The sequence below is a fragment of the Narcine bancroftii genome, chromosome 1, assembly GCF_036971445.1.
Source record: "Narcine bancroftii isolate sNarBan1 chromosome 1, sNarBan1.hap1, whole genome shotgun sequence".
Taxonomy (NCBI): Eukaryota; Metazoa; Chordata; class Chondrichthyes; order Torpediniformes; family Narcinidae; genus Narcine; species Narcine bancroftii.
Window position 1 is genome coordinate 46086556 of NC_091469.1, and position 27692 is coordinate 46114247.

A 27692-nucleotide genomic window follows, 5' to 3' on the forward strand; every position below is an offset into this window, starting at 1 on the left:
TCACTGACAAAAGACAAAGGAGGAAAAACCCAACACCCAACTCCAACCAACAAATTTTCCCCTGCAACCGTGTCTGCCTGTCCCGCATCGGACTTGTCAGCCACAAACGAGCCTGCAGCTGACGTGGACATTTACCCCCTCCATAAATCTTCGTCCGCGAAGCCAAGGCAAAGAATGGATTCCATCATTTTGCCCACTACTGATGTAAGGCTCACTGGCCTATAATTCCCCACCTTTTCTCTACCCCCCTTTTTAAATAGTGGGGTAACATTAGCTACCCTCCATTAGCTACCCCTTCCCTCACTTTTGTTCTCAGACATGTTTGAAAACTTGACAATTTAATGTGCACTGCTTCTTTGTTTTCAGTAACTGGTGAACACACAAAGTGAAACCCAAAAGTAATAAAAACCGGAGGACCAATAAGTTTAACTTGTCAATTTGCATTTACTTGGAGTTTAGTGTTCAAAGTCCAGAATCCAGAATATGAAAAGGTGATATCTCCTCTGTCGCTTCACACCTTTCTGTATTGACTTTAAAAAAAAGGAAAATGGAAAGAAGTTGAACAGGAAAGTGCAGATGCTGAGATTGCAGTGCAATGCACAAAAGTGCTAGAGAAACTCAGTGGAATTTGTACCATACCACATCAATTGAAGGTTTTTTTAAAACTTTTGTTGTATTTAGAAACACAAGAACAAAAGAAGGTACATACTTTTGACCAACCTCATATTTATGTTTATGGATAATTTGGGTTAGGAGTTTGGAGCTGACAGCATTGTCAAGCAAGGCTTTCAAAGAAAATGGGAGAGAGGAAAAAAGAATGCTTTCTAGGTTTGATCATGTGATGTGTTAAACTCAGCCAAGTGAATGCAGGGGATTTAAATCTCTTCAGTATTCTATTCCCACTGTTACTGGTTCACTATCAAGGCCAGTGAGTGGATACAGCCTTCAAAACCTCTACGTGGTAACAGCTGGAAAATCGTGAGTATGTCCAGTATGTTCTCAGTGCAAGGGCAAAAAAGACTCTTGAAATTGAACCTTGGGACATTCACAGGCTCTTTATTTATGTGGAATACTTATATCATATTTTCATATTCAACACTGTGCTTATTTACTTATACTGAGAGTTTCTCCCATTTTTATTTCTCTTGGGCTTCACTTCATAAGTACTTCAGGGATGTTCAATGTGGCTTTGTGTGTGGTAAGTAATGTTTAACCAATCTTGTAGAGTTTTTCGAGGAGGTTACCAGGAACGTTGAGGAAGGTAAGGCTGTGGATGTTGTCTACATGGACTTTAGTAAGGCCTTTGACAAGGTTCTGCATGGGAGATTAGTCAGGAAGATACAGACACTAGGTATTCATGGTGAAGTATGAACTGGATTTGACAATGGCTGGATGGGAAAAGTCAGAGAGTGGTAATGGATGATTGCCTTTCTGATTGAAAGCCTGTGACTAGTGGTGTGCCTCAGGGATTGTTGTTTTTCATCTATATCAATAATCTGAATGATAATGTGGTAAAATGGATCAGCACGTTTGTAGATAACACTAAGATTGGAGGCGTTGTGGAGAGTGATGAAGGTTTTTAAAGCTTGAAGAGGGAGCTGGACCAACTGAAAATATAAGCTTAAAAATGTCAGATGGAATTTAATGCAGGTAAGTGTGAGGTGTTGCATTTTGGAAAGACGAACCAAGAAAGGACATACATGGTTTTTGTGCATGCGATAAGGAAAACCAGATTGTGGTTTGCCTCCCTGGTGCCAGGGTCCGGGATGTGACTTGCGCGTTCAGAACATCCTAAAAGGGGAGGGTAAGGAGCCTGAGGTTGTGATACATGTTGGTACCAATGACATTGGAAGAAAGGAAGAAGTGGTCCTGCAGAATTAGTATAGGGAGTTGGGTAGGGAGCTTAAAAGGAGGACCACTAAGGGGGGGTCATCTCTGGATTGCTTCCTGTGCCACGTGACAGTGAGGGCAGAAATAGAATCAGGTGGAGGTTAAACACATGGCTAAAGGGGTGGAGTAAGAGACAGGGTTTAAAGTTCTTGGACCACTGGGACCTTTTTTGGGGGAGATGGGTCCTATACCATAATGATGGGTTACATCTTAATCCCAGGGGGACCTGGCGGGGGCATTTGCTATGTCTGTCGGTGGGGGGGGAATTTAAACTAGTATGGTTGGGGACAGGGTTTCAAGTTAGGCAGGATAGCAGGATGAGCGTTTGTAGGCTAAGGCAAGAGGCAAGTTTAAATAATTTGAGAGAGGAAAAGCAGGAAGTAGTAAAACTATGTTGTGAAAATTGTGAGAATGGTAGAGAGGAAGATATGAAGAAGATAGGATGTAGGAGATCCCTGAGATCTATTTATTTTAATGCGAGGAGCGTAGTAAGGAAGCTGGATGAGCTAAAGGTGTGGTTTGACATGTGGCATTATGATGTTGTGGCATTTAGCAAGACGTGGTTGAAGGAATGTTGTGACTGGCAGTTGAATGTTCCAGGATTTTGCTGCTTTAGATGTGACAGAGTTGATGGATTAAGAGGGGGAGGTGTGACATTACTTGTCAGGGAGGATATTATAGCAGTGCTGAGGCAAGATAAACTGGAGGGCTTGTTGAGGGAGGCAGTGTGGGTAGAACTGAAAAATAAGAAAGATGAGGTTTCTATTATGGGGGTATATTATAGGCCTCTAAATGGGGAAAGGGAACTAAAAGAGCAAATGTGCAAAGAAATAGGTGAGATGTGCAGTAGAAATAGGGTGGTGTTGGTTGGGGATTTCAATTTTCCAAACATAGATTGGGAAACACAGTCAGTAAAAAGGCAGGATGGCTTAGTATTTATGCATTGTGTTCAGGATTGCTTTTTGCAGCAATATGTTGAGACGGCAACTAGAGGGGGAGCAGTGTTAGATCTGTTGTTTGGGAATGCAATGGGGCAGGTGACGGAGGTGAGCGTTGGAGAGAACTTCGGATCCAATGATCATGGGTCCATTAACTTTAGCTTAATGATGGAAAGGGATAGGTCAGTTGAAGGTCTTCGAGTGGGGGAAGGCCAGATTTGAAGAAATGAGAAGGGATTTGGAGAGAGTTGTGTGGGCTGATCTTTTTGCCGGAAAGGATGTAGAGGAAATTTGGGGGGCATTTAGGGGTGAGATTTTGAGAGTACAGGATCTTTATGTTTCAGTCAGGATGAAGGGGAAGACTAAAGGTTCGAGGGAGCTGTGGTTTTCTGGTGAAGTTAAGAATTTGGTTTGGGACAAGAGGGAGGCCTATACCAAATATAAGACACAAGGGATTGAGGAGATGTATGGTCATCACTTAGATTTCAGGAAGATCCTTAAGAAGGAAATTAGAAAGGCAAAAAGAAGGTATGAGGTATCCATAGCTAATAAGATGAATCCTAAGGGTTTTTACAGATATGTGAACAGTAAAAGGAGAGTTAAGGATAGAATAGGTCCACTGGATGATGGGACCAGTGAACTATGTCAGGAACTGTATGAGATGGGAGAAATATTGAACAATTTTTTCTCGTCCATATTCACGAGGGAAAGGGATATTGGGCTATATGAGATAAGAGAGGCAAAAGGCTTAGTTATGGAAAGGATAGGGATTAGTAAAGCGAGAGTTTTGGAGCTTCTAGGGTAAATTAAGGTGGATAAGTCTCCTGGTCCTGATGGGATTTTCCCCAGGACTTTAAGGGAGGTTAGGGAACAAATAGCAGGGGCACTGACAGTGATTTTTCACACGAGGGTTGCAAATGTAGTTCCACTGTTCAAAAAAGGCAGTATATGTAGGCCAAATAATTATAGGCCAGTTAAGTTTGACTTCAGTGGTGGGGAAGGTTATGGAGGGTATTCTTCGAGATAGTATATAGACATATCTGGATAGGCAGGGATTGATTAGGGGCACCCAGCATGGGTTTGTAAAAGGAAAGTCATGTTTGACAAAACTTGATGAGTTTTTTGAGGAAGTGACAAAAAAGGTGGATAAAGGTAGGGCAGTTGATGTAATCTATTTAGATTTTAGTAAGGCTTTTAATAAGGTTCCACATGGAAGGTTAAGTCACTAGGAATTAGTAGAGAGATTGTGACATGGGTTCAGAGGTGGCTGGGAGATAGACAGCAGAGAGTCATGGTGGACAACTGTATGTCAGGTTGGAAGCCTGTGACAAGCGGGGTGTCTCAGGGATCGGTGCTGGGTCCCTTGTTGTTTATCATTTATATTAATGATTTAGAGGAGGGTGTGGTTAACTGGGTAAGCAAATATGCAGATGATATGAAAATAGGGGGAGTGGTGGATAGTGTAGTAGATTTTCTTGGATTACAGAAGGATTTGGTTTGTTTGGAAGAGTGGGCTGAAAGATGGCAGATGGAATTTAATGTAGACAAGTGTGAGGTGTTGGATTTCGGTAAAAATAACCAGAATAGGACATATACAGTTAAGGGGAGGGCATTGAGGCACACGGAGGAGCAAAGGGACCTGGGGTTATGGTACAGAGTTCACTGAAGGTGGATTCCCATGTAGACAAGGTGGTTAAGGAGGCATATGGTTTGCTGGCCTTCATAAATCATAGTATAGAGTGTAGGAGCTGGGAAGTGATGCTGCAGCTGTTTAAGGCATTGGTGAGGCCAGGTTTGGAGTACTGTGCTCAATTCTGTTCTCCAAATTATAGAAAGGATATAGATAAGGTGGAGAGGGTGCAGAGAAGGTTTACAAGGATGTTGCCTGGCTTACAGCATCTGGATTACAGGGAGAGATTAAGGAGACTGGGACTTTATTCATTGCAACGTAGACCACTGAGAGGGGACTTGAAAGAGGTATTTAAAATTATGAAAGGAATAGATAGACTAGACATAAACAGACAGGGCAGGGGAGGTTGGAACAAGAGGCCATGAGTTAAGAGTAAGGTGACAACACTTTAGGAAAAATATTAGAGGTGGCTTTTTCACTCAGCAAGTGATGGCAGAATGGAATGATCTTCCGAATGAGATAGTTGCGTTAGGGTCCCTTTTTTCATTTAAGAGAAGGTTGGATGTGTACATGGAGGTGAGGGTGTTGGAGGATTATTGGCGGAGAGCGGGAGGTTTGAGCTAGTGGAGTTGTTCTAGTGAACCGGTGCGGACTCGAAAGGCCAACATGGCCTGTTTCCTCTCCGTAAATGGTTATATGGTTATATGGAATTTGGGGTCATGTGTAAGGAATGCATAGAGGAGTGGTTAATCAATGGAGGGCAGAAAATTGGATTGAATGAGTATTTTTCTGGTTGGAAATCAGCGATGAGTGTGGCGCTGCAAGGGTTGATGCTAGGATCGCAGCAATATTAATGATATGGAAGAGGGAACCAAGTATATCTAAGTTTGACACGGAGAGTCTACAGGGAGCTATAGATAAATTAAGTGAGTGGGCAAAGGCCTGTGAGATGAAGTATAATGTTGGTAAATGTGAATGAAAACTCAGATCATATTATAAATCTCAAAAGGTTGGAGCATGCTGTTGTGCAGAGGAATTCACGAAACTTTATGCATGAATCACAATGGTTGGTTTGCAGGTGCAAGGGGTAACTAAGAAATCAAATTTAATGTTGGCATTTATTGCTAGAAGGATTTAATTTAAGAGTAGGGTGGTTCTGCAACTGTATAATGCTCTGATGAGGCTGCGTGCTGTTCTGATCACCTTACTTGAGGAAAGATATATTGGTTTTAGAGGCAGGGCAGAGGAGATTCATCAGGTTGATTCCAGAGATGATTGGGTTAGTATCTGAGGAGAGACTGAGTCATCTGGGAGTATACTTGCTGGAATTCGGAAGAATTAGAGAATATCTTATCGAAGCATATTAAATTATGAAAGGGTAAAAATTAGAAGATAGAGCCAGGAAAATTGTTTTCACTGGTAGGTGAGAAGAGATCTTGGGGATGTAGACCAAGCTCCTGGGGAGTAGATTTTGGATGGAAATAGAAGAGGAAATGCTTTTCCCAGAGAGTTATGAATCTCTCCAAAGAAGCAATAGAGGCTGTCTCATTAAATATATCCAAGATTCAAGATTCCTTTGTTGTCATGTAATAAAACAGGTGTAATATTACACAAATTTGGCTTTAGTCTGCACATAATTTCTCCATCAGCCGAAATTGCCCAGCACCCCTTACAATCAGAGAAAGGGAAGAAAAAAGGATGCCTCCATGGAGTCACTGACTGACCGTGGATTCACCTCCAGTGTTCCTGTCACCTTCACAGACACACAGACTTAAGTCCAAACCATCAGCAACTCGAGCTGAAGGTCCAAACCTCCAAAACAATCAGGAAGCCTTCAGCACCCTCAGCATCCTCCCACATCCCGGTTCCAATGCCTGGTTTCCCTTCAGCCAGACTCCGTGGTCATAGGATTTTAAAATAAACCACCATCAGGCTCCTTTACTAGGCCATTTAAACCCTGTACGGAGCCATTGGTAGTAGGACTGGGCATTAGAACCCTGGAGAATTGTGCCGTGTCTCCTCTCCCCGCTCTCTGTGGGTGCACATCAGTGGCAGCACTGCCGTTACAACAGCTCCAACAGTGCTGCCATTTCTTTAGATAGATTTTTGCATATCAGGAGAATTACAGGTTAACGGGGGAAAGGGGGACAAGGGTAGCCACAATCGTATTAAATAGTGGAGCAGGCTCAATGAGCCAGATGGCCGACTCCAGCTTCTATTTCTTATGTACTTATTTCTATATAGTATGCCCTTGTCACAGACAGATTATTCCTCATATTCTTGAGAATAGATGAGCACCATGATTGCTTGGCTCACCCCAGGCAAACCTCTCATAGCTAGTCTGGGAATTGTCAGAAAAATGTCAGAGGTAATTGATCAGGATTGCTACCACTTCATTGTACATTGAATGGATGTTTTTACATTGTAATTTCTATAATTCTGCATATTCAGTTTATTCTAAAATATACCTACCAATATTTGAATATATTGCACAAGACTTGGTCTAATGTATGAATTATTCATTAACGAAATAAGTGCTTTAACTTCCAGTAAACAGAGTCAATTATAATGCCTATTCACGCTGTTGTACTATCTTCGAATCTTTGCACTTCCAAAGCTCATTCCTCAGCATCTGCTTGTGGCAGACTATTTTGCTGTAGTGACTTTGCGTTGTTGCAAACTTTGACTTCTGTTAAAGGACAGAAGTGGGTTCGTGGTTTCCCTGTGTGGTGGTCCACCTCCGGCCTACTGCAGGGGGCAACCTCTGTACCTGCAGGAGTTTAAGGGGCAGGACAACACCTGGTCGGCTGCCAATCAGTTGGCCTGAATGGATCAAGCCCCACCCGGTCGGGTGTCAATCACCCTCCAGGAGATAAGCCTGTGCCAGCCTCCCGAGGCCTCACTTAGAGTTGCTGCAGCCACAGCCAGCCTGGCTCTGTGGAAGTCTTTGTGGATTAAAGCCTGTTGTACAGTCTTTACCTTGTTTGTGTCTGATTCTGTCTAACAGCGCACCACACCCTGGAACATGGCCTTTCAACATGACCTATGCAGCAAGGAAGGTGAAGAATTCGTTGTCAAATAGAAAATGCATAAAAGTTACACTAAATAGTTACTTTAAGAGGGCAAGTTGCACAGACAAGGTCTGTGTTTCCTTAAGACACAAAACAATAGTTGATTTAATTTTGTTTAAGTAGACAGACAGACATAGAGAGAATGGACTATGCATTAAGTACAGGAGTTCCAAAGGCTTCTCTAGTTTCATTACACCTAGTTATATTAATCTCCAATTGCAGTCAGTTTTCTGGCATCTCTCACTAATTTTCTGGAATACCTATCTACCATCTAATGAAGCTCTTCCTTTCTGTTATTCACTTGTTTAACCAACATCTACACCTGCATTTGAGAACCTTGCAGCTCATGCAACTCGCCAAAATTGTTTTCTTTCTTGTCCAATAAAAATTCATCCCTTCATTCAGCTGCTGCAAGTCTCTGAGAAAATGGAGATTTTTGGTTTCTGATCTTTTAATTCTTGTATGGTTGGCAGCTTGTAGACTTCATCCCCATTAAATATCTACAAGCTGCCTCTCCTCAACCCTCCTACTGGGAGACCAAATTTCCTCCCACCACCAGTCATTTCTATTGTTGATCAACATGCTTGTCTCTGCAACATTTTGTTCCCTTCATTGCAATAAAATAAAATCCAACACATTAAGGCCTCCTTTACTTCAGAGAGATTGGAAGCAGACTGGGAGATTGCTTCATCAAACACCTTGGTTGCCCACCACAATAATGAGGATCTCCCAGTGGCAACTCATTTCAATTCCCTGCCCCATTCCCATGCCGAGATGTTTGTCCATGCACTGCTGAACTGAGACCAGCTGCAAAATGGAGGACAACACCTTATATTCGTCTAGGCACCTACCAACCAGATGACATCAACATCGACCTGCGGTTTATGTTATTATCCTTTCCTCGCTCTCTACCTCTTCTCTCTTTCTCTTTCTCTTACTCTTTTTCTCTTTCTCTCTCTTTCTATCCTTCTGTCTCCCTTCCTCCATCTCTGAATTCACACAGCAAACCGCCCCTCCCCTCAACCTGGATCAATTCTCAACTTTTCTCCTGCCCTCTTACCATGTCCTCCTGGCTGTTGGCAGGTGCTCTTCTCTTGCCCCTTCTATTCTCCTCCCCCAACTTTTTCATTCAGACATCTGCCTGCTTTTTGCTCAGACATTTACGAAGGGTTCAGGACAGAAACATTGGTTATATATCTTCACCTCCTCCTAGGGCCTGCTGAATTTCTCCAGCATTTTGTATATTAACTACAATCACAGTGTCTGCACACTTTCTCTTTCACAAGAGAAGTGACACACAACTGCTCATTGATGGGGTTAATTTGAAGAGTTGTGAATAATGTGATTGATATCCTTTTACAGCATCTTGTATCATCAGTCTTCACATTCAAAAATAGCCTTGTTAATTCCTCTATTATATATTATTGACTGCACATACAATAGTTTACTGAGACATTTGGAACTTTTCCATAGTTTTGATTATTGGAAAGTGATGGGAAGAAGTAGTTTAATGGGGTTCAGATTTCATATTTATTTACAGGTAACAGTATCAAGAATGGATATTTCCAAATTTCTAGGATTACAAAAGTTACTTTGATCTTTAACTTTCATTTGCTTCAGCCATGGAATAACTGCCATTGACAGACCTCACGGTTAGTGTAACAGTTATTGCAATACTGTTACAGCACCAACAATCTGGGTTCTAATCCAATGCTATCTGTTGGGAGTTAAGGAGCTCATTCATTCTCCTTGTGACCTGCATGGGTCCTCTCCAGGTGCTCGTTTTCTTCCACCTTCCAAAACATGTGGGGTTGTAATTGAGCAGCCTGGGTTTCATGGGCCAGAAGAGCCTTCCACCATGCTGTATCGTTAAAAAAATTTTTTTAATTAAAATGAATCTCTCTGCCTTTCTATCTTCCTTTCTTTGTTATCTAACCTAAGATCTTCTATTCTGACTTGGTATCAATTTTTGATTGATAATTTTCAAAGAAATTCCATGGGATATTCTTTCCTTATTACAGGCTCTGAGCAAATGAAGGTTTTTGCCACTGTTAATAATACATTTACTTCAGTGTTAGGCAAGCAATGAACAATGAGCTCTGATATTATTAGGCAAGCAATGAACAATGAGCTCTGATGTTATTGTGTGACAGGAACAAAGAGGCCATAGTTGTTGCAACAAAGTCAATTATGATTTTTACACAGCCGCTGTGTTCCAGGAAATTATTCCTAAACTCCCAGAACAGTCTGTGTAAAAAGATCATATGGAAATGAGTGACTCATTCCCGTTCCAAACTTTTACCTGCGACACCCCTGTACATTTTTGTGGACTGCCTGCAGTCTAAACAGAATGGCAGGCGGTCAACATCAATGGGCTAGTGAATGGAACGATGTCAACTCAGTGACACTGTACACAGCACGTGGGGTGTACATCACGGTTGATGTTGACCCACATTCAACCACAGGTCATTGCAGTGTAAATGGCCACTCCACAAGGTAGGTGTGATAATTGCCAATGGAAAAATTCTGTCAGTTATATGTAAAAAAAATATATGCTTTTAATGTGAGTAAAATTTAGTGTGATCAGCAGGCTCCAACATACCATTACAGGCAATTTTTAAAAAGTGCACGTGTTTCTAACTAAATCAACAGAATCAAGAATTTGGGAGTAGAGCAAGGACTAAAGATAATTTTGCCTTAAAATACCTGAGACTGTTTCACTCATTGCCAAAGGAGCACTGTTTTCATGCTTACATCTCAAGATCTTGTGTTTGAAATGGAAACTATTTTGACATCCTCTTTATTGCATGGTAAGCATGAATAATTTTACATGTACCCTGTATCTGTCAAAACAAACCAGCTCACTGACCACTGAAACCACCACACCTGGAAATTATTGGATTTCAACCCCTGTGCGGAGTGACAACCACAGAGGAGTCCTTGAAATCTTTATGGAAGGTTGATAGCTGCAAGGAGAATTTGCACATTCAACTTTGATGCTCTCCTCTTCCTACATAAAATATCATTGGAGAAGGTTGCAAACAGGATACATGCCAGGCATGAGACACTACCAACCTGATACCAGTGCAGAAAGAAGGTTAATGCCCTCTCTTTCCTGGTCAAGGTCAGTGGAGACACCATCTCTCACACTCACACTTACTACCACCACTCCAAATCAAACTTAACTCTTAGCTCATATACACTTAGAGTATAGCTTTAGAAGATCAATTCAGTCGTCGTTACTCTTCTAATTCTTCCACAATATTCGCAATAGTCAGTTGCAGTGACAAACAGGAGAGGCCTTTCCTGAACTCAGCAACGTGAAAATTGGCTCAGATAGACATTGGTCAGCATCAAGGAAGGTCTATTTCTATGTTCTCAGACCTGACAAGCCAAACCAACTGAAGCCAATGAATGTCTGCAGTATTCGAGTCCTCCTGAGGTCCACCTTCAATAGCCCCTGTGAAGAGACTTGGCTTCTCTAATATCAGAACTAGGTCTCGTGAAAATTATCAGGAGATTCAGGATCAAATTAAGCCACAACCATGAGACATCCTTGTATGGGAAACGTAGTCCTGCCTCAAAAGAAAAGAAATAACTCTACAACCACCTGCAACCTGAGTGTATAGTCAGCTGTGACCTAAAGAACAGATGGCGTGTGAAAAGACTGTGGTTAGACAAGAAATTCTGCGATGTTGGGGTTGAGTGCAACACACAAACATGCTGGAGAAACTCAGCAGGTCATGCAGCCACCATAGGAAGTAAAATGGTAACCGATGTTTCAGGTCTGGGCCCTTCGTCAGGTATGGAGATTCATCAACTATGGCTCTGTTTTTGACAGAAGTATCCTTCACTACGTCCCCAAAACAAGTTACTCAGTCCCACCTCACCTGCAATCCAGTGCCACCCCGGCTGTACATCAACTGGGGCGTGACCACGATGAGTGGCTGAGCAGACATATTTTTCCGAGCTCTCCGAGAAAAAGTGCTAAAAGATGACTGAAAAGTGTTTTCTAATATAATTTTTGCTTGTAAAAGTATGTATACAACATTTGAATAAGAAGTGTCAAAGATCACTGGAAGATCGCACACAAAAAAGCCAAGACCAACGACAAAAGAAGCTCTGGCTTCATCAGCTACCTCAATAGACAGTGCGGGGAGAGATGCCGCTACTTCTCAACAAATGCGAGAGATGGAAACACTTTTTGCAAGAATTTGAAGGACTGGGACAATGTGGCATGGGTGTGGGAAATGCCATGAAAGAGCTCACTACTTCAGTGAAAGATATGGGCGAAACAATAGACGATCTATCCAAAAGAATGGATGGCGCTGAGAAAGATCTTGGTAAACATGATAAATGGATTGAAGACCTGAAAAAACAAGCCAAACAATGGACAACAGACAAGCAACTTCTTTTAGATAAAATTGATCACATGGAAAACTTCAGTCAGAGAAACAATATGAGAATAGTTGGGAAATAGGATTCTAAATCTATGTCCACATTGCAGACTGCTACAGACAATGTCTTAATGTCATTTGAACAAATGAAGCAAATCTATAGAATTCAAAATGGTACTTTCCTTTGTTATCTGCAATTAAGGGCTTTTCTAAGAGAAATTTGGGGAAATTACATGATTCCTCTGGGAGTAAGTGAATTGGAACACACATTATGGATGGGAAATATACTCAAATTTATTACCTGAATACATTATGCCCTACAAATGAAAGGGGAAAAGCCTGGGTTACATAGATCAAAAGAAAGATGGGAAGCAGATCTGGCAAGAAATATAGCAGAACAATCTTGGTCTGAATGGTGTAAAGATGGGGTAACTTCGATTATTAATGCACGGTATAGCTTGGTGCAATATAACTTTTTGTATCAATTATATTTGACCCCACAAGACCGCACAAATCAAAACCAGAAATGTCAGATAGATGCTTTTGATGTGAAATAGAAGAAGGAACATTTCTCTACTCTATATGGTCATGAACGAAAGTTAATTCTTTCTGGCAAGAAATATCAGCAGTCTTAACAAGGATTACCGGAATTAACTTTCCAGGTAACCCAGAACTATATTTACTGGGAAATTTTATAGATATTAGCAATAACCTCATAGAGTTTCAAATATCTTTTATTAAGATTGCATTAGCAATAACCAAGAAATGTATAGCAGTTACATGGAAGTCAGATACACCGATTGCTCTGGTACGATGGATATCCGAAATGAACAGTTGTATTCCTATGGAAAAGATCACATTTAATATAAGAAACAAATATGATACATTACTCAAGATCTGGCATCCATACTTGAATTCTGTTGGTGCGCAGGTACAATAATACTGCTGTAAATTCATGGTCTTCCCTTGATTTTATATCTTTTTTAATAGCATGTAGATTTCCCTCTGACGGTGGACGGAAAGACACAATATTCGTTATTTTTTGTGTTAAAGGGAAGGGGGTAGTGGGGGGGGGGTTAGATTGTTTATTGTTTGAAAATTTTGTTTTATTTGACTTAAATTTGGTTAAGTTCATATGTTTAAATAGCATTTGTTATTATTTTAATATATGGATATTTATGAATTTTTTTAACTTGTATTTTACATGTAAGCTGTTAGCAGACTATTTTATTTTATTTATGTAAAAGATGTATATTTGATATATGTATAAAAACCAAAAATAAAATATTTTTAAAAAACGGCTATACATCAACTGATGCACAACAAGGTCCTGGGAGCAGACAATTTCCTGCTTAAGCCTCTAACTTGGCAAAGAGAAATTTTAGTTGCAAATCCACAATCTCAGTTTCCACATTAGGGAAGAGGAGGATATGCCAGGAGAATTCAGGGTCACTGTGATTGCTACCAACTTCAAGAAAAATGACAGATCTGACTCCAGTACACAACAGAGGGGTCTATCTCCTGTGTGGCATAGTGAAAGCCATTGCCAAGTTCCTTCTGTTTCTCCTCTTCCCAGTGACCAAAAGCCTCTAAGAGCCACCGTATAAATTCTGCCCATCTAAAATAAACACGATCTAGCACCAACTCCAAGAGAAATGCAGAGATTAACATCTCGCACTGGACATGTCCTTCCATCTGAGGAAAGGAATTGACTTTGTCAATCAAAAGGGGCAGTGGAAGATCCCTCTCAAATTGACCACTCTTCAACAAAAACATGATGACGTACAAGCCATGACTTCAGCCTTCTGTGAACAACAAACCCCAATCGAGGATGCATTATCATCCCAATACTTTTCTATCTTTTTCACTGCAATTGTGCATTCCACTGCCAACAACTGGAGCTTAGCAACAGAACTATGACTCAAGCTGTGACTTCGCCACTCTACAACAAAAATTCCAAGGTTACTTTTGAATCTGAAGTGCATACAGGTTTATAAACACATTCAGAGGCCAAGTTGTAAGTAGTTGTCAATGTGTTCATCAAAACATATTGGAGAACTGGGCCTATATTTAACATTTTCAAAGCGAAGATCTATCGCCTAGCTTCCACTGTAAATTCACCATTGATTGAATACAGCAACATGCTTTTTTGGCTGAGGAGAAATGTTTGAAGATCAAAGCCTGAATTCCATCACATTATCTACCAGGCAGCAATGATCCTTACCCATATTTATGCCTCTGGATTACTGACACCACAATTTGACCCTTGCCCTCAATTTCAACAACATTGAAGAACATCTTACTTAATTATACATAAAACTGATGGGTTTATGTCCTTCACTATGAATGCTGTGTTCCCAATATAATTGGATTGAATCTGAGATGAAATAATATTCATTCTCACCCACATTATTGGTTAAAAGACCCATTTTATTTCCAAATATACACTTTATTCATAAAATTTGCAAATGTATAAAACAATAAACTCCATTGCTTCCATTTTCAGAACAAGCTATATCAATGCATTTACTTACAAGGTATATTTAACACCACCATTTCCATTATATAAATTCTTTGAGCAAATAACATGGATTCCAGCCCATATAAAAATTTGCAATGGTGTCAGCGTCTTAAACTGCGGCTTTTCTCCATTGAGCATTTTTGCAGCATTTGGACCGTTTAATTTTGTCCGTCAGTGTGTAATTCTGTATTTTGAAATGTTGCAGCATAGACATGATCACCTCCTTGCATTGGGTCACCAGTAGTAACAGAGGTTGTCATTCACCAAGATGAGAATCTTCCAGGTGTTTGTCTCCTTGTGAATCCCTGTGAACAAGGCCATTGAACTCAGTGTCCTGCAATACATAGCTGTTTAGCATGAACTTCAATAAACACCACTACATCTTTTTCAGACCTTCTTGGCAAATGTGCATTCCAGAAAGCACGGTTAGTATAGCAGTTAGCGCAACGTTAGTATAGCACAGTGACCTGGGTTCGAACCTGGAACTGTCTCCCCTGACCTGCATGAGTTTTCTCTGGGAGCTTCAGTTTCCTCCCACCCTCTGAGAAATATGGGGTCAGTAGGTAATTGGGTGTAATTTGACTGCATGGGTTTTATGGGGCAGAAGGGCCTTCTATTCTGCTGTGTCCTTAAAAAGGAGGGAGGTGAGGTCACCACAGTTACTTCAAGGGCTGTGGGCTGTGATGATGACACTGTGGATTCCTTATCTCCAGTAAAGTAACATGCAGCATATGCAGATTAATACCCAGCAAAAGCAGAGCTTTAGATTTGCCTGGTTTAGTCAAGTTTCTTCTCAGCCTGTGTGCATATACAAACTGAGGCACATGATCAAAGATGTCATTAAGTGAAATGACCCTTATATACACTACAACAGGTATTTTGAACCTTGACTGATTGAGCTCTCATTCTGACTGTTGCCAAGCTCTTTACCAGAGTTAAGCAATCAATATTTTTAAATATTCTGGCTGGATGGAGGATCAGTCAGAGATATAAATAGTTATGTTTCCACTCAGTGTGTCAGCTTTCAGACAGAGAGAAATGACTGCTTCTGACATTTAAGGGTCCCAAGTGTCCTATCATATCCAAGACACATCAACACCTACCCCTCATTTTCCCAATAATACTATTTTGCCTGAAGATTCATCACCAGAGAATGGCCACCTAAGATTCTCAAAAGCATGGAATGCTGGATTTATTCCACAAATAACAAATTCAAAAGGATTTCTAAGAGAGAATGTGTTTGAAATACATTAGATTTTAAATGAATTGCATTGTGTATTTTGAAACTATTTTGGATTAGAAAGAAAAATTTGCACTTGTATAGCACCCTCAAGAATTAAAATTGACACTAGAATTGAGAATTGTGCATTGATATGTTCTTTTTGTCTCAGCAACTGATCTGATGCTGTTTTATTCACCCTCAAATTGTTGGCGATGATGCACCTTATGCTTAAGTACAAGACAATAAATACTCATTCATTCACTTATTCATTCATCTTATCACAGACCATCCCATATCTCCTCTTCGTCTTAAAACGTACTTCTATCCTAGTTCTGATGCAAGGTAGTTGACCTGGTACATTAACTTGGTATTGTCTCAACAGATGGTGCATGACCTAATGAATAAGTTTTTTCAGTTTTTATATGTGAAGTGTTACAGGAATATACCATGAAGAGAATTGTTGGAGAAAAGGGGGTGACTTGAATACATGTTAAACTAGTCCAAGGGCTCCCACATCAGGACTGTATGGGCCATGAAAGTTACCAATATCATTTGATCATTTTCAAAGAATGTGCTAACATGCTACACTAACAACGTGAACATTGCGGTGGAATGTAGCAATAGAAGGTGAACCACGAGGTGATCCTAGCTTCAGGTCATGTCTAATAGCCAGCTTGCTAATAATAATCATCATCTGAGCACATGACGAATGACCACAGCATTCCAGCACACTGCACACAGCAGCTCAGTATAATTTGATGAGAACTGTGATCAGATGTGACTGTGCAGTTGGAGGTTTCAGCTGCTGGGGCACTGTAGCCTACTCAAACATTCACCAGTGTCTGGCTACACCAGTTCTGTGCCTGTCACCCTAAATCTTTCTCATACCTAACATTAACTTGTTCCAAATGGATCTTTAAATAATTCTGGAGCACAGTGGGAGGCTGATATACCATCAATAACTTCAAAGACTAGAAGTTGTAGAGAAATTGATAGGCTTTTATTCGCAACAGAATGGAGGCTCGTCCATGCTGGTCGACTGACCTGGACTGAGGAAGGGAATGTGGCACGGTCACATATATATATACAGTGGTTTACCACATTCACCCCTCGTTTTAGAAAGAGTCTGGCGGGTTGAAGTGAATTAAATGTTCTTACAAATTGAGTCTTTTTGGTGGTCTGGACTGCTGCTGTGACCATTGATTCCCAGACGATCTGGAACACCTGTATGTTGTCGTCAACAGTGGCTTGGTGGATGCGTGGTGACAGATCTGACATGCTATGACACTGGTGCATCGTAGGTAGTGGTAGATGAAGGGGGTGCAGGGTGGTGGGCAATGATCTCAGGGACACCTGAGGCTGCCAGATCCCCTATGGAGACTGTTTCCTTGCGCCTATCTGGGTACGCCACGTAGGTGTATTGGAGGTTGGCATGGAGAAAATGGACACTTTCGACCAGTGGGTCAGACTCTTCACGTGCTTCTGGAGTAGGACCGGCCCTGTAGACATAGGCCAGGATGTCAGTATGGTCCCTGAAACAGATTTCCTAGGGAAGGAAAACATCCTTCCGTGCGGAGTGGCATTGGTGATTGTATATAGGAGTGATCGGATTGAATGGAGCGCATCAGGGAGGACATCTTGCCATTGGGAGACTGGAAGGCATTTAGACCTCAGATCTAGGAGAATGGTTTCCAGATGGTAGCATTCTCCCTTTCCACCTGCCCGTTCCCTCGGGGTTGTAGCTGGTGGTCCTGCTCATGGCAATGCCTCTAGCCAGCAAGTATGGACGCAGCTCATCACTCATAAAAATGGACCCCTGGCCACTATGAAAATAACAGGGGCACCCGAATAGGGTGAAGAGATTGCGCAGGGCTGCGGTGGGGGGGGGCTTGGTCCATGTCGTGCTGACTGACGTGGAGTGGGATCCAAACCTGTAGCCAGGCTGCCAGGAAGGAAGTTTTAGCACCTGAGCAGGTGGAAGAAGAACATCTAGTATATTTAAATATTTAGATGAAGAAGATCAAGAGCTTTAATTGATGGCAGCAGAAGCAATAGAAGGTAGGCCCAGAACTACAAAAACGGCTTCTCCTTTTAAAACTGTTACTTCACCTGTCTTAACAAGTCCCTCACTTGGACCTGATGTAGTGACTATGTTTGAGGAATTATCAAAGCAAAATGAAAATATTATGGCTTATATAACCACTAGTTTTCATAATATAGATGAACAATTTGCTGAAGTAAAAAGGAAAATGTCTGATATGTGTGGAGAAATTGCATCTGTGAAAGTAAATCTTAATAAGTGTTTAACAGCAGTTGATGAAGTACAAGAGAAATTTAAGAAGATTGAAGATAAAGTGGATCAGATTACTATGGTGAATAAAAAGAGCAGGATGTTTAAGAATAATGAAGGATGAAAATCCAAGCATGTTGGTTGTGTATTAGTTGCCAAAAAAGTTTCCCCGTTCTACATGAGATGCTGCATTCTGTGATCAAGTGTATCAATGCCATCAAAGCCAAATGTGAACGCTTTATTAAGCAGTTTGGTGTCGATAAAAATGCAGAATGTGTGAGATTATTGCTTCACACTGAGGTAAGGTGGTTGTCAAAGGGAAACTGCTTCAAAAGTTTATGGAACTGTTTGATCTCCTCAGCGAGTTTTTGAAGGAAAAACCTGAAATGAACCTCTTGCTAACAACAGATGGTAAAGCTTATGTGAGTTACTTGACGGACATTTTTGAGAAACCAAGTACAATGAACAAGTAACTCCAAGTAACAAATATTACGCTTGTTAATGCAAAAACAAAGATACAGTATTTGGATTCATGACACTTCTAGAATTATGTCAAAGGAATATTTCTGCAAGAAATTTCAGTCAATTCTATTAGTTGAATAAGGGTGAGGTAACTAATGCTGCTACAAACATCATTGTTGACCATTTGAAAATGTTGGTTACCGACTTCAATAATAGATTTTGTGATTTAAAAGCAATGGATTTTCCCTCTTGGTTAACTCAGCCATTGCTGGTGGACTTATGTGAAGTTCCAGTGCAATACCAGGAGGAGTTAACTGAGTTGCAACATGATGAATCTGTGAAAACTCTCTTCAAAGTGAAAAGAACCATGATGGGGCTGTTTAATGAGATCAAAACGAAATACCCAAACTAATGATATATTTTCCACCATCATATGTGGCTTCAGTGCTGTTAGTGATTTGCTACAAACTAAGAGAAACTGACTGGAAATTACAAAACATGGAGATTAAGGTTGTAACTAACAAAATTAGTCCCTCGAATCAAAAAAATCTGCAGCCAGCGTCAGAGGCAAAGTTCCCTCTGAAGTGACGACAGTTGTTGAATGTGTGTTTGAGATGGTTGACATATTGAAGTAGTAGTTGAATATGAAATATGTGTTCCAGTGTATTCCCAACCTTAATTACATTGAAATACATGCAGTAAATTACTTAATTAAAACTTCTTTTGAATATATAACTTTTTTCCACTAATGGCGGGAAGTAATTTTTTTGAAAAATTGAAGTGGAGTCTACGGCAAAAAAGGTTGAGAACCACTGGGCTACATCTTTGAGTTGCAGGCTCATGACAGCAGTTCAAGAAGCTGTCATTGCACTGAGCTTTGGTGAGTGCCATGTAGTCTGCACCCAGAGAGAGGGCATGTACTGCTAGAACAAAGGAACAAGACAGGGCATCAGCCACCACATTACTCTTACCAGAGATAAGTATAATCCTGGTTGGAAACTCAGATATGTAAGATAAGTGGCATTGCAGGCGGGCTGACCAGAGATCTGATGCCTTTGCAAAAGTGAATATTATCAGTTTGTGGTCAGTAAAAACCGTGAAGTCCATGCCTTCCAAAAAATAATGGCAGTGTCTGACCACGAGATACAGCACTAGCAGTTTCCTATTGAATGTGATGTATTTTCTTTCTGGAGGGTGGAGGTGCCTACTAAAAAATGCTAGAGGCAAGACCTCGCCGACTGCCACGTCAGATGCGTCTATCGTCAAGGTGGTTGGTGAATCCATTTGTGGATGGACCAACAATGTTGTCTTCACTAGGGAATCTTTGGTCTGCTGGAATGTTACTGTTGTCTCCTTTGCCCACCCGAGTTCTTTGGCACTGCTGGAAATGAGCTCAAAGAGGGGTTTCATAATATGAACTGCAGAAGATAGAAAGCGGCGATAGAAATGGACCATCCCCACAAACTCATGGTGTCCTTTGATCACATTGGGCCTCGTGAATTTGAGGATGGCTTCTACCTTGCTAGGCAATGGAACAACACCCCAGCTGCTGATCTTGGAGGACTGTCCAAATTTGCACTTGGCAGGGTTCACAGTTAGCCTGAACTCCTGTAGGTGGTGGCAGAGTTAACACAGATGCTGCACATGCTCTTTGTGGGAGCAGCTGGTGACGAGTATGTTGTCCAAGTATACAAAAAGAAAGTCCATACCATGCTCCACTGCATCCATCAGCCGCTGCAATGTTTGCAGCATTTTTGAGCCTAAAAGGCATTCTCAAAAATTCAAAGAGGCTGAACAGTGTTATGATGGCGGTCTTGGGCACATCCTCTGGGTTTACAGGTATTTGGTGGTACCCATGCAACGTCAGTTTCAGAAAATATCTTGGCCCCATGAAGATTAGCTGTAAAGTCCTGTAGTGGTAGTGACGTTGAAATGCCTGTAATTCCTGCAAGGTCTCCAGCCTCCTGTGGCTTTGGGCACCATATGTAGTGGGGGAGCCATTGGGCTATCAGACCTGCATATGATTTTAAGTTCTTCCATTTTGTGGAACTTTTGTTTTGCAAGCAGCAACTTTTTGGGTGGAGGGCACTGGGCTCAGGCATGTAGAGGAGGTCCTTGGGTGAGGATGTGGTGTATGACACCATGTTTGGTTGTGGCAGTGGAGAAATGGGGAGTGACAATGTCTGGAAACTCTGCAAGAAGTTTGGAGAATTCATCGTTCGAGTACTCCATGGCATCTAGGTCCAGGGTGGGTAGTTTGACTTTTCCAAAGTGGGGAGTCTGGAACATTGTGGTGTTCACCAATCGCCTCCCTCTTAAGTCCACCATTAGTGAATGGGCTCTGAGGAAGTTTACTTCCAACAATTGCCGGGACACAGCAGCAAAAATGAACTTCCATGTGAACTTATTATCACCGAATTTCAGGGGTATATTCTGTGTGCCATACGTACAAATTGAACTGCTATTCACTGCAGTGAGCACCAGACCAGACCACACCAGACCTGGTACAGGTGTCAAAACCTGTAGGAGGAATGACACAAACCTCCATACTATGTCCCAGACGTAGAGTAAGCTACGGTGGTCAGCCGCCATTGACATTAGTGATGACTGGCCATAGCATTTCCTGGCAAAAGTACAAGGGGGTCAGCAGTGGTGAGCTCCAGAACCCCAGCATTGATGGTTAAAAACCCCAGGTGGTTGTCACAGATTCATGCTTCTCTGGGGGAATGTGCACCCTCATTGGTGGTACTCGTAGAGCCTGGGCCTTTGGGTGTGATGCAGTCGGGGGAGGCGGCCGAGCGACCGGTGGTCGGGGGAGGTGTCCGGGCGGCCGAGGGACGGGCGGTTTGGGGAGGTGGCCGAGGGACCGGCAGTCGGAGGAGGCGTCTAGGCGGCCAAGGGACCTGTGGTAGGGGCAAGCGGCCGTTGGGGGAGACTGCCGGGCGACTGGAAGGGGGTGGGGGTGGATAGGCAGCACAATTTGGATGGGCTTTCCGAAATCCGGAAAAATCCAAAATTCAGAACAGGTACCTGTACAACCCTACGTGGTCATACCTTTCCTGTTCCTCAGCTCCACCCATATGGCCTTTGTGGATGAGCCCTCTGGGCTGTCCTGTTGAAGCACAGCTGCGATATTTTCCCTGACTAGCAATGCCACTCCTCCCCCTTTCATCCCTCCCCCGCTAAGTCCTCTGAAACATGGAACCCCAGAACATTGAGCTCCCAGTCCTGCCCCTCCTGCAACCATGACTCACTAATAGTAATAATGTTGTAATCCCACATGCCAATCCACTCCCTAAGATTGACTGCCTTTCCGACAATACTCCTTGCTTTGAAATACACCTGAGAACATTTCTATCATGTACAAACCTTTGATTTCTGTCTATACATGCAGTCCTCGCATGACCTTTATCCTCCTCCACTCCTCTATCTTCTCTGACACTTTAGTTCCCCTCCCCCTGCAAATCTAGTTTAAACCTACCGGAGCAGCGCTAGCAAACCTGCTGCTGAGAATATTTGTTCCTGTCCAGTCCAGACGCCTTGGCTGCCATATCCACACTCTCTAACTCTCTGCCTCTCTTTCTCTATCTCTCTCTATCTAACACTACTGCTCATTTTGGATTTGCTCCACTCTCTGCCCTAATATGCAGGTAATGTGGCTCTTGGGGGGAGTTGAAAAACCAAAGAAAAAAAACTATTTTGGCCAATTTCAGAAAAAGCTTTGGGAAATTCTTCCCTGACTCCCCAATGGCAATCAAGCAGAGCTCTAAGAGATCACTACCAGCAAGCCCTATTCTAATTCTAATTCTTATTCTAATTGCTAAAAGATCAAAATTGAACCTCACCCTAACCTCACCACTTTTTACGCTCTCGCTCAAATGCCAGCTCCTCTTGTTTGAGCCCTTGCTTAAACTCCTGACTTGTGATCTTGTGATCCGTAATAGCTTTGATCCCTTGCCACATGTGCCTCATTTTGCTGGTGTCTCATAGCTGTCTGTGAATCTGTCCATCCCCATGCTTTACCTTCCAGATTGCACGGGAGAGTTCAGCCACTGGGTGATCCTAGTATAATCACAAAAAAAAAACAAATTTCTTGACACATTTTCAAGAGAATAAATCTGGTTCTGATTCTGAGACATCCTGTTGTGCATGTCACCTATAATACATACCTGAACATGGAGCAATTGTAATCCTTTCCTTGCAGTCTTTGACTGTTGTACATCTTCTCTGACATATACATTATGCAGTTGATTGATCGTTCTAGCCATTGTTCATAGAGGTGCTTAAGGTGGTAGATGAGGTAACAGCCAAATAGACATCCCTTTAGACTTTCTGTATTCTGATTCATTGTTATTTCATTCCCAGCCCACCTCTGTAGTTTATGGGAGCATTTTAAAACAGAGTTGGGTGTAGAGGGTCTATAGTAGGGGGTTGAGTCCACATCTTTGAGAAGATGGAGAAGATGCCATTACCCACCTTCACTGATTACCACCTGTGAGACAGGAAGTCATGGATCCAGTTACAGATGGGGGCACTGAAATCCCAAACTTTGGGAATGAGTTTGCTGGGGACTGTGGTACTGAAGGCAGAGCTGTAGTGTATAAATAGCCTCACATAGATGTCCTTGGAATACAGGTGTTCTAGGGCTGAGTGGAGAGCTGAGAAGATGAAATCTACTGTGATCTGTTTGGCTGATGGACACATTGAAAAGTGGATCAAGGCCGGCTGGCAGACTAGAGCTGATGTGAGTCATGACCTTTCCTCTCAAAGCACTTAACGATGGCGGATGTCAAAGCCAGCGGTTGGTAGCCATTCAGGTTTTTTATTATTATACTTTTCTTCATTATATACAAAGTATATAATAGTCTAACTACTGATTATACCATGGGCTAGGTATGTTTCTGTTGTATGCTCTATCAAATGTGTAGTTAGAAATGATTAGAGTGGCAGGTTGTGGAAAAAGTGAAATCTATATTGTTTAGAACATATAATAGTTGTTAAAATAAGTGGGCAGGATATAATAACAAGCCATATAATAGCTCATCTGTGTAACAAACTGGAAGTATAAGGGGGCAGAGACTGGAAATGACATATGGAATGAGCCAGGAATAGAACTGGCAATATTAGAGAAAATGTGCACAAGGAAGTGTGCACTGCAAGTCCAGAGTACATGAGATAATGCACATTGGATACTATATGCAATGAATTGCATAGAAGGGGCAATATGCAAGGTATAATACTTTGGTTTTAAATGAATGGGAAAAATTATGAATGTCTGCATGACATGTTACAATTATATTTAATTGGCAGTGTGTAGAATGGGTGGCTTGTACAATGGAGGAAGCACATAATGAGTAGTGTAAACATTAAATGGAGTATACGATGGGTGGAGTATTTTATGTTGTAATATATAATACATTTACAATGTAAATAGTGAGAATTTGTAATGCCTAATGGGCAGAGTATCTAATGGTGATATTCTATAATAGGCAATAAATATAATGGATAGTCTATATAATATCCATAGTTTATAAGGGGCAGGGCTGGTGGTGTGAGTCATGGCACCCCTGCCTCTTTCCTGAAGCAACAAGAATAGAGCGTGTGATGGGTGGTGTGCGAATCCTTGATAATTGCTGATGCTCTCCGACGGCAGCATTCCCTGCAGATTTTTTCGATGGTGGGGAGGGTTTTGTCCGTGATGTCCTTGGCTGTGTCTATTATCTTTCACATGGCTTTACACTCAAGAGTATTGGTGTCCCCACACCAGACCGTGATGCAGCCGATCAGAACGTTTTCCACCACGTATCTGTAGAAATTTGCCAGGGTTTCCATTGTCATACCAAAGCTCCGCAAACTCCTGAGGAAGTAGAGGCGCTGATGTGCTTTCTTCATGATGACATTAGTGTATTGGGTCCAGGAAAGAGGCTCAGAGATGGAGACTCCCAAGAACTTAAATTTGCTTAGCCTCTCCATTGCTGATCTCCGATGATCACTGGATCACACACATCTGGTTTCCCCTTTCCTGAAGCCAACAACAAACTATTTGGTTTTGGTGACATTGTGTGTGAAGTTTTTGTTAGAACACCATTCAGCCAAGTTTTCAATCTCCCTTCTGCTTTTTATTATAATCCACAACCACAGCATCCTTAATGAATTTGTAGATGGCGTTGTTGTCGTACTAAGCCACACAGTCATAGGTGTAAAGTGAGTAGAGCAGGGGGCGAAGAACGCAGCCCTGTGTTTATAATATTTTTATAAAATAGTTTATAATGGGTAGGGTTATTACACCCAAGGTACATAATAGGCGGGTGTATAATGGGAAATGTGTGCAATTCATTTACAAATCCAGATTTGATCAGTTGTGTACAGCAAAGATGTTTAAAAATCAGCTTATTCAGCAAACCATAATTGGCATTAGCTAGTTAAAATCTTTTGAAAGTATATTTGGAACAGCTTATTTGGAAATCCTGTGAGAGCAAGCTGATAATTAAATAAATCCAATGATAATAGGTAAGTTTCACAGGCCAAGATCTTGGGTGGTGGTCTATTTCATATGAGAACAATGAGTGGAAGAAAGGCTGTGAATGATGAGAAATGACACTGCAATGAAAATTCAAATTGCATTTAATCTTCTGTGGGTAAAAGGCATGAATGATTCAGTTGTTAAACCCATTTCTCAAGGATGAACATTACAGTGGAACACAAGATCGATTTAAATCCACATTGACTTGACCAGTACCTCATTAGGACACATACTCAATTCATCCTACCTCAGAAGCAAGGATGGAAAGAAAATTTCACCTTTTTCTCCCCATTCTTCCCCATCAAAAACCTTGTCCCTTCTTTTCCCTGCTCAGATTTCCCTTCTCCTCACACCAAATTCCAGTCACTGTTCCCGCCCCTTTCCCTCTATCCCACTCACTGACTAGCTCCTGTTGCCCAACCCATCTCACTGCCGCTTCTGTCCTACAGGCTGAGGGTCAGCTTCTTCCCACAGGCAGTGAGAATAGTGAACAACAAAAGTAAACGCTCACACTAACCATCCGATACTCTCATATGCACAAACAATGTTTATTTATTTATTTGTATAGATGAAATACTTGTCCTGCAGATTTATTATTTGTTTGTATGTTTATTATGTCTGGTTGTGTGTCTGCATGTTTTGCACCGAGAACCAGAAGAACGCTGTTTCATTGGGTTGTTCTTGTACAATCAGATGACAATAAACTCGACTTGACTTGACAATGTCCATCCCACTACAATCCCAGCACTCTCATCAGTTCCCTACCTCCCATCCCACCTGCTGTGCTGTCCCAGATCCTCTTGTCCAAGATCTTGCTCCACTTATCCTACCCACTCTGCCTCCAATCCCAGCCTCTGTCCCACATCTGTCTCATCCACCGCCCCTCTATTCCAGCCCCTACTTCTATTATTCTGTCCACCTTTCCCCTTGTCCCAAACCCTATCTTTCTATTCCAGCCCTGCCTTCTCATCCCAACTGCTGCCTTAATTGAGAGAGCTATCCTGCATATCACTAAAGCACACCATTAAACCAATAGCTTGGCATTGTCATATTTATAAAATCATATCTTTCAACCAATGTTCCTGACACTCCATCACAATTCCTCTCTAGGTAGAAAATAGCTGTATACAGATGATAGGGAAAGTCTCTGGAAATATACTACATTGGCTTACGACCTGACAAAATCATATGGCATAAGGTCAAGCTTGGGCAGAGAATTTTCTTGCAGCTTATCAACCACCATCTTCCCCTAAACTGGTAAACTACTGTTCCTCGATGTTGCACATCACTTCGAAGAAACACTTAGAAAGGGGGTGGGGAGAGGGCAAGAGGGAGCAATGACACAAAATATCTTCTGGGGACTTCCATTCTCATTACCAAGAGTGGCTCAAAGTTCCACCCCTGATCAAGTCAATATGAACTGAAGGGCACTTTTGCCAGGTTGGGTTTATGGCAAGTGGCAAGAGAACCAATAAGAGGGCCAAATCCATCTGGCATTATCCTCACCAATCTACCTGTTGTACACTGGCTGTCCTTGACAGTAGTGTATTATAATCTTTAAATTTAAATTAAATTAAATTTTAACTTTTTTTAAATTAAATTTTAAATTGTTAAAAAATTAGACGTACAGCACAGTAACAGGCCCATGCTCCCAATTACACCCAATTAACCTACAACCCCATACATTTTCAAAGCATGGGAGGAAACTGGAGCACCTGGAGGCACCATACAGACACGGGAAGAACATACAAACTCTTTACAGACAGCGCTGGATTCAAATCTGGGTCACCGGTGCTGAAACAGCATTGCACTAACAGCTACACTAAACATGCTGCCTTACAATCTTCGAAGAGATACATCCCAGCTTCTTATTTTGGACATCTCTAATGGATAATATTGTGCTGAATTGGGATAGAATCAGAACAGGTCAGGAAAATCAAAGTTGGGACATTTATAATATTATCTGCAATCTCAGGTCCTGACATATCCCTCAATCTACTATTACTGTAAATTAGAAAGATATCATGAGTTCATTGAATTATGTAGAAGCAGTGACAGTAGGGGTACCTTGAAGAGAATTGCTAACCTGATGAACATATTGAACATATGAAGTAATATATTATTGACAAGCTAATCACTTCCACAGCCAATGGAACACATTGACAATCTTGCAACATCCAGCAATAAATAGAGAAAGGCAACTAAATGCCTAACAGGAGAAAGGGGCTCCATCGATGACCATTCACCTTGATGGGAGAGCTCAGCCAAAAGTACAAAATGGATGAATACCTTGGTTTCCTCTGAGATCCCTCCCACTGAAGGCACTCATCAACCAATTTAATGCTCTACACTGGGTTATAAGGAACAGCCAAGCGCATTGGATTAGGATTTTACAAGTCCACTCAGCTCCAGAACTTGGTCCAAACATCGGCAGGAGAACTAAATTCCAAAGTGATTTGCACCATGTATGGAAGTTACTTCATGAATCATTAAAAATGCATGACATCAGAAGTGGGGATGTTTATTTGTAGCTGCACGATGTTCAATCCCGTTCACTTCATTATACACTTTTATGATAAAGAAGCAGTCCATTCATCCCTGTATGCAGAAAGACCCAGATACATTCAGTCATGGATTGCTATGTGACAAGTATTATATGCACCTCACAGGTTCCAGACAAAGACTATGTTCTGTGAGCCAGTAACCACATCCCTTACACATTCAACAGCATCACCATTATTGAGTCTT

General features: G+C 41.6%; 1 long non-coding RNA gene across 1 annotated transcript; it reads left to right on the plus strand.

Moving 5' to 3' along the window:
• The first annotated feature begins 9788 nt into the window (after positions 1-9788).
• LOC138757797 (uncharacterized) lies at positions 9789-27423 on the plus strand. The gene is made up of 3 exons (XR_011353898.1): positions 9789-10025; positions 23057-23165; positions 27091-27423. It is a non-coding gene; the product is annotated as an uncharacterized lncRNA (long non-coding RNA).
• The last annotated feature ends 269 nt before the right edge of the window (positions 27424-27692 follow it).